This window comes from Dipodomys ordii, unplaced genomic scaffold, assembly GCF_000151885.1.
Source record: "Dipodomys ordii isolate 6190 unplaced genomic scaffold, Dord_2.0 Scaffold191, whole genome shotgun sequence".
In the NCBI taxonomy this organism is placed as follows: domain Eukaryota; kingdom Metazoa; phylum Chordata; class Mammalia; order Rodentia; family Heteromyidae; genus Dipodomys; species Dipodomys ordii.
Genome location: NW_012267407.1, coordinates 978,114 through 985,409, shown reverse-complemented (window position 1 = coordinate 985,409; position 7,296 = coordinate 978,114).

Sequence of the window (7,296 nt, the reverse complement as noted above, 5' to 3'; positions counted from 1 at the left end):
TGATTACTATGGCTTTATAGTAGAGTTTGAAATTTGGCATTGATATTCCTCCAGCAGTGTTCTTTCCGTTGAGGAGCATTTTTGCTATTCGGGGAATCCCACTTTGGGGCATTTACTCAAATGCTTACAAACAAGACCACACTAAAGCTACCAGCACAACTATGTTTATTGCAGCATTATTTACCATAGCTAAGATATGGAACCAATGCAGATGCCCCTCAGTAGATGAATTGACCAAGAAAATGTGGTATATATACACCATAGGACCTCTTTTTATTTTATTTTTCCTAAAACAATCCTCTCCTTCATCATAATCAATTTGCCCTTCATATGTTTCCCAACAAGTAACGTTATCTTCATAGCAATCATCATCAGGTAAAGCTTCTAACAAATTGACACCACTTCCTACCTCATCCTTGTTTATAGTATTATAATTTTTGTCATTTTTCCTTTTACCAGATGTTAAAGGGGCAGTCTCATCATTATTTTCAGACAGAGCTTGTTCAGCTAAGAGTTCCATCTCAGTCTTATCTGTAAGCATGTCCTTTACCTGTAACCAGATTGAAAAAACAGGTGGGGGGACTTCTTCAGGGCCATGTTTTTTATAGTACTTTTTTATTTCCACTCCAACTTTCTTCCAATCTTGCAGAGACAAGCTTCCCTCCTCAGGAAACCAGGGTGAAACCCTTAAAACAAACTCATAAAACTCCACAAGAGCCTTTTTAGAAACATGATTACCCCTACTTTCCAACATATGTTTTAGCACAGAGAGAAATAATTCCTTATTTCTTGACTGGGAATGCCCCATGATTTTAAATACCTGCTCATCACCTTATCCTGATCAGCCTTTATCAGGGAGCCTGCAACGCTCTGATGAGGTCCTATCCTTTGCCTGAAAAATAATGAGAGAAAGAGAAGAGATAGCTTACCTTCCCGAAAACTGTCTGTACCCCACCCCCATCCACCCAAAGGAGGAGCAGAGGGTGCAAAGGAGGAACTGAGGGTGCAAAGGAGGAACTGAGGACGTAGAGGATGAGTTCAGACTGAAGAGGAAGAGCTCAGAGTGCAGAGCAAGATCTAATGACAAAGGACTGAGGGTGCAGAGGAGTTGCTGAGGATGCAGATGAGGAGTTGAGGGCAAAGTGGAGGAGTTGAAGGTGCAGAGGAAGAGCTGAGGGTGCTGAGGAGAAGCTGAGGGTGCAAAGGAGGAGCTGAGGGTGCAAAGGAGGAGCTGAGGGCAAAAAGGAGGAGTTCAGTGTGCAGAGGAGCTGAGGGTGCAGAGTAGGAGTTGAGGGGATTGTGGAGGAGTTGAAGGTGCAGAAGAAGAGCTTAGGGTGCCAAGGAGGAACTGAATGTGCAGAGATGGTGTGGACACAGACAAGGAGCTGAGGGTGCAGAGGAGTAACTGAGGGCAAAGAAAGGAGCTGCTTGTACAGAGGAGGAGCTGAGGGTGCACAGGCGGAACTGATAAGCAGAGGAGTAGCTGACGATGCAGAGGAAGAGCTGATGGCAGACAGGAGGTTCTGAGGTCACATAAGAGGTGCTGAGGGCACACAGGAGCTGAGGATACAGAGGAGGATCTGAGGGACCAGACAAGGAGTTGAAGGCAATGTGGAGGAGGTGAGGGTGCAAAGGAGGAGCTGAGGATGCAGAGGAGAGCTGAGCACTCAGAGGAGGTGTTGAGGGTGCACAGGAGGAGATGAGGGCAAAGAGGAGGATCACAGGGTGCAGAGGAAGAGCTGAGGGCAAAGAGGAGGATCTGAATGGGCAGAGGAGGAGCTGAGGGAGCAAAGGAATAGTTGAGATCAAACAGGAGAAGCTCAGGGTACAGAGGAAGATCTGACAGCAAACAGGAGAAGCCGAGTGTGCAGAGGACAAGCTGAGGGCTCAGAGGAGCAATTGAGGGCAAAGTGGAGGATTTGAAGGTGCAGAGGCAGAGCTGAGGGTGCAGAGGAGGAGCTGCGGGTGCAGAGGAGGAGCTGAGGGCGCAGAGGAGGAGTTGTGGGCACAGAGGAGGTGCTGAGGGTTCAGAGGAGCAGATGCAGGAACAGAGGAGTAGCTGAGGACAAAGGAGATGAACTGAGGGTGCAGAGGAGGAGCTGAGGGCACAAAGGAGGAGATGAGGGTGCAGAGGAGGAGATGAAGACCAAGAGGAGAAGCTCAAGGTGCAGAGGAAGAACTGAGGGCAAAGAGGAGAAGCTGAGTGTGCAGAGGAGGAGCTGAGGGTGCAGAGGAGGAGCTGAGGGTGCAGAGGATTAGCTGAGGGAGCAGAGGAGGAGTTGAGCCAAGTGGAGGAGCTGAAGGTGCAGAGGAAGAGCTGAGGGTGCAGAGGAGAAACTGAGGGCACAACGAAGGAGCTGACCATGCAGAGGAGGAGCTCAGAGTGCAAAGGAAGAGCTGAGGGAGCAGAAGAATAGTTGAAAATGAAGAGGACAAGCTTGGAGTACAGAGGAAGAGCTGAGGTCAAAGAAGCTGAGGGCGCAGAGGAATAGCTGAGGCCTCAGAGGAGGAGTTGGGGGCACAGAGGAGGACCTGAGGGTGCAGAGGAGGAGCTGAGGGCACTGAGGAGTATTTGAGGGCAAAGTGGAGGAGGTTAAGGTGCAGAGGAAGAGCTGAGGGTACAGAGGAGGAGCTGTGGGTGCATAGGAGGAGCTGAGGGTGCAGAGGAGGAGCTAAAGGCAAAAAATATAGCTGAGTGCTCAGAGGAGGAGTTGGGGGCACAGAAGAGGAGCTGAGGATGCAGAGAAAGAACTGAGGGTAAAGACGTGGAGCTGAGGTTTCACAGGAAGAGGTGAGGATGCAGAGGAGAATCTGGGTGCTGCAGTGGAGCTTAGGGTGTAGAGGAGGACTCAGGGTTCAAAGGAGTAGCTGAGGGCTCAGAAGAGGAGTTGGGGGCACCTCTGTGCTGAGGGTGGAGAGGAAGAGCAGAGGGTGCTGCGGGTGAGTTGCAGGTACAGAGAAAAAGCTAAGGGCACAGAACAGGAACTGAGGGCACAGAGGAGCACCTGAGGGCACAGAGGAGGAGCTGAGGGTGCAGAGGAAGAGCTCAGTTAAAAGCGGAGGAGCTTAATGTGCAGAGGAGGAGCTGAGGATGCAGAGGAGTACCTGAGGGCACAGAGGAGGAGCTGAGGGTGCAGAGAAAGAGCTGAAGATAAAAAGGTGGAGCTGAGGGTGCACAGGAGGAGCTGAGGGTTCAGAGGAGGACCTGAAGATGCACAGGAGGAGCTGAGGGTGCAGAGAAAGAGCTGAAGATAAAAAGGTGGAGCTGAGGGCACACAGGAGGAGCTGAGGGTTCAGAGGAGGACCTGAAGATGCACAGGAGGAGCTGAGGGTGCAGAGAAAGAGCTGAAGATAAAAAGGTGGAGCTGAGGGCACACAGGAGGAGCTGAGGGTTCAGAGGAGGACCTGAGGATGCAGAGGAGGAGCTGAGGGCTCAGAGAAGGGGCTGAAGGCCCACAGGATGAGCTGAGGGCACACAGGAGGAAGTGAGGATGCAGAGAATCTGTGGTTGCAGAGGTGGAGCTTAGTGTGTAGAGGAGGAGCTGAGGACAAAGAGGAGGAGCTCAAGGTGCAGAGGAAGAGCTCAGTTAAAAGCGGGGGAGCTTAATGTGCAGAGGAGGAGCTGAGGGCGCAGAGGAGAAGCTGAGGGCAAAGAGGAGAAATTGAAGGCAAAGTGGATGAGTTGAAGGTACAGAGGAAGAGCTGAGGGTGCAGAAGAGGAGCTGAGGGAACCAAGGAGGAACTGACTGTGCAGACGAGGATCTGCCGGCATAGAGGAGGAGCTCAGGGTGCAGAGGAACAACTGAGTGCAAAGAGGAGGAGCTCAGTGTGCAGAGGAGGAACTGAGGGCACAGAGGAATAGCTGAGGGCTCAGAAGAGGAGTTGGGGGCCAGAAAGGAGCTGAGGGTGGAGAAGAGGAGCAGAAGGTGCAGTGGGGGAGTTGCGGGTGCAGAGGAAAAGCTGAGGGCACAGAGCAGGAACTGAGGGCACAGAAGATGACCTGAGGGTGGGTAGGAGGAGCTGAGGGCACAAAGGAGGAGTTGAGGGTGCACAGGAGGAGATGAGGGTGAAGAGGAGGAGCAGAGGGTGCAGAGGAAGAGCTGAGAGCAAAGAGGAGGCGCTTAATGTGTAGAGGAGAAGCTGAAGGCTCAGAGGAGGAGCAGAGGGCACAGAGGAGGTACTGAGGGTGCTGAAGAGGTGCTGAGAATGCAGAGGAGGAACTGCAGGAGCAGAGGAGGAGCTGAGGGTGCAAAGGAGGACCTAAGCACCCAGAGGAAGACCTGAGGATGCAGAGGAGGAACTGAGGGTGCATAGGAAGAGATGTTTGTGCAGAGAAGGAGCTGAGGGTGCAGATGAGTACATGAGGGCACAGAGGAGGAGCTGAGGGTACAGAGCAGGAGCTGCCTGCACAGAGTTGCTGAGGACTCAATGAGGAGTGGAAAGCCCAGAGGAGGAGCTGAGGGCCCAGGGGTGGAACTAAGGGTGCAGAGGAGGAGCTGAGGGAGCAGAGGATGAGCTGAGGGAGCAGAGAAGGAGCTGAGGGTGTACAGGAGGAGCTGAATGCGCACAAGAGGAGGTGAGGATGCAGAGGAGGAGCTGAGGATGCAGAGGTGGAGCTCAGAATGCAGAGGATGAGCTGCAGGCACAGAAGAGGAGCTAAGGACGGACATGAGATGAGGGTGCCAAGGAGGGGCTGAGCTTGCAAAGAAGGAGCTGAGGATACAAAGGAGGAGCTGAGGGTGCAGAGAAGGAGTTGAAGAAGCAGAGGAGGAGTTAAGGGCAATGTGGAGAAGTTGAGGATGCAGAGGAAGAGCTGATGGTGCAGAGGAGGAGCTGCGGGCACACAGGAGGCCCTTACTGTGCAGAAGAGGAGCTTCGGGCACAGAGAAGGAGCTGTGCATGCTGAGGAGGAGCTGAGGTCAAAGAGGAGGAGCTGAGGGTGCATAGGAAGAGCTCAGCACAGAGGAGGAGCTGTGGGAGCACAGGACAGCTGCAGGAGCAGAGGATTAGCTGAGGGCCCAGAGAAGAAGCTGAGGGCCCAGAGGAGGAGCTGAGGTGCAGAGTAGGTGATGGCGCAGAGGAGAAGGTGAGGTCAAAGAGTAGATGAGGGCACAGAAGAGGATCTGAGGGGCAGAAGAGGAGCTGAGGGTACAGAGATGAGTTTGCAGAGGAGGAGCTGAGGGGGCAGAGGAGGAGCCAGGATGCAGAAGAGTTGTGGGCCACGTGTTGGAGTTGAGGCTGCAGAGTAAGTGCTGATGGTGCAGAGGAGGAGTTGAGGGTGACAGGACCTGAGGGTGCAGAGGAACTGAGAGCACAGAAGAGGAGCTGAGGGCAGAGAGGAGGATTTGAGTGTGCTTAGGAGGAGCTGAGGGCGCAGAGGAGGAGTTGAGGGCACAGAAGAGGAGCTGAGGGTCCAGAGGAGTAGCTGAAGGCACAGAGGATGAGCTGAGGATGCAGCGTAGTTGAAGGTGCAGAGGAGCTGAGGACACAGAGCAGGATATGAGGGTACAGAGGAGGAGCTGCAGGCACAAAGGACCTAAGGGCACAGTAGAGGAGCTGAGGGCACAGAGGAGCTGAGAATGTAGAGGAGGAGGAGAGGGCACATAGAAGGATCTGAGGGCGCAAAGATGAGGGTTCAGAGGAGGAACTGAGTACAGAGGAGCTGAGGGCAAAGAGGAAGAGCTCAGGGTGCAGTGTGAACTGCAGGTGCAGAGGAGAAGTTCAGGGTGCAGAGGAGGATATGAGGGCGCAGAGGAGGAGCTGAGGGTGCAGAAATGAGGGTGTAGCGGAGGAGCTGCGGGTGCAGAGGAGTTGCTGAGTGTGCAGAGGAGGATCTCAAGGTGCAGAAGAGGAGCTGAAGGCACAGAATCTGAAGGTGCAGAGGAACTGAGAGTGCAGAAGAGGAGCTGAGGGCACAGAGGAGTATCTGAGGGTGGAAAGGAGGAGCTACTGGAGAAGAGGAGATGCTGTGGGTGCATAGGAGGATCTGCGGGCGCAGAGGAGGAGCTGAGAACCCAGAGGAGGAGCTGATGGCGCAGAGGAGGACTTGAGGACAAAGTAGAAGAGTTGAGGGTGAAGAGGAGAAGTTCAGGGTGCAGAGGAGGAGCTGAGGGTGCAGAGGAGAAGCTGAGGGTGCAGAGGAGGAGCTGAGGGAAGAGAGGAGGAACTGCAGGCGCAAAGGAGCTGAGAGCGCAGAGGAGGTGGTGAGGGTGCAGAGGAGGAGCTGAGGATGCAGAGGAGGAGCTGAGGGCTCATAAGAGGAGCTGAGGGCACATAAATGAGCGTGCAGAGGAGGACCTGAGGGCGCCAAGGAGGAGTTGAGGGCAAAGTGGAGGATTTGAAGATGCAGAGCAAGAGCTGAGGGTGCAGAGGAGCAGCTGAAGGTGCAGAGGAGTTGCTGAGGTCTCAGAGGAGTTGAGGACAAAGTGGAGGAGTTGAGGTTGCAGAGGAAGTGCTAAGGGTGCAGAGGAGGATCTAAGAGTGCAGAGGAGAAACTGAGGGTGCACAGGAAGATCTAAGGGTGCACAGGAGGAGCTAAGTGTTCAGAGGAGAAGCTGCAGGTACAGAAGAGGAGCTGTGAGCACGGAGGAGCTGAGGGCATGGAGGAGGAGCTGAGGGTGCATAGGAGGAGCACAGAGCATTAGAAGTAGCTGTGGGCACAGAGGAGGAACTGAGGGTGCAGAGGAGGAGCTGCAGGTGCAGCTGAGCTGAGGGAGGAGATGAGGAGCTGAGGGTGCAGAGGAGGAGCAGAGGATGCAGAAGAGGAGCTGCGCACTCAGAGGAGATGAGAGCTCAGAGGAGATGAGGGCTCAGAGGAAAAGCTGAGGGTGCATGGAGGAGCTGAGGGGACAGCGGAAGAGCTGCCTGTGCAGAGGAGCTGTGGACACACAAGAGGAACTGAAGGCGCAGAGGGGGAGCTGAGGCCACCGCGCAGGAGCTGAGGGCACAGAGGAGGATCTGAGGATGCAGAGGAAGAGCTGAGGGCACAGAGGAGGATCTGAGGATGCAGAGGAGGAGCTGAGGGTGCAAACGAGGAGCTGAGGGCACAGAGGAGGAGCTGAGAGTACAGAGGAGGAGCTGGGTGCAGAGGAGGAGCTGAGGGCACAGAGGAGGAGCTGAGAGTGCAGAGGAGGGGCTGAGAGTGCAGAGGAGGAGCTGAGGGTGCAGAGGAGGAGCTGAGAGTGCAGAGGAGGAGCTGAGTACAGAGGAGGAGCTGAGAGTGCAGAGGAGGAGCTGAGAGTGCAGAGGAGGAGCTGGGGTGCAGAGGAGGAGCTGAGGGTGCAGAGGAGGAGCTGA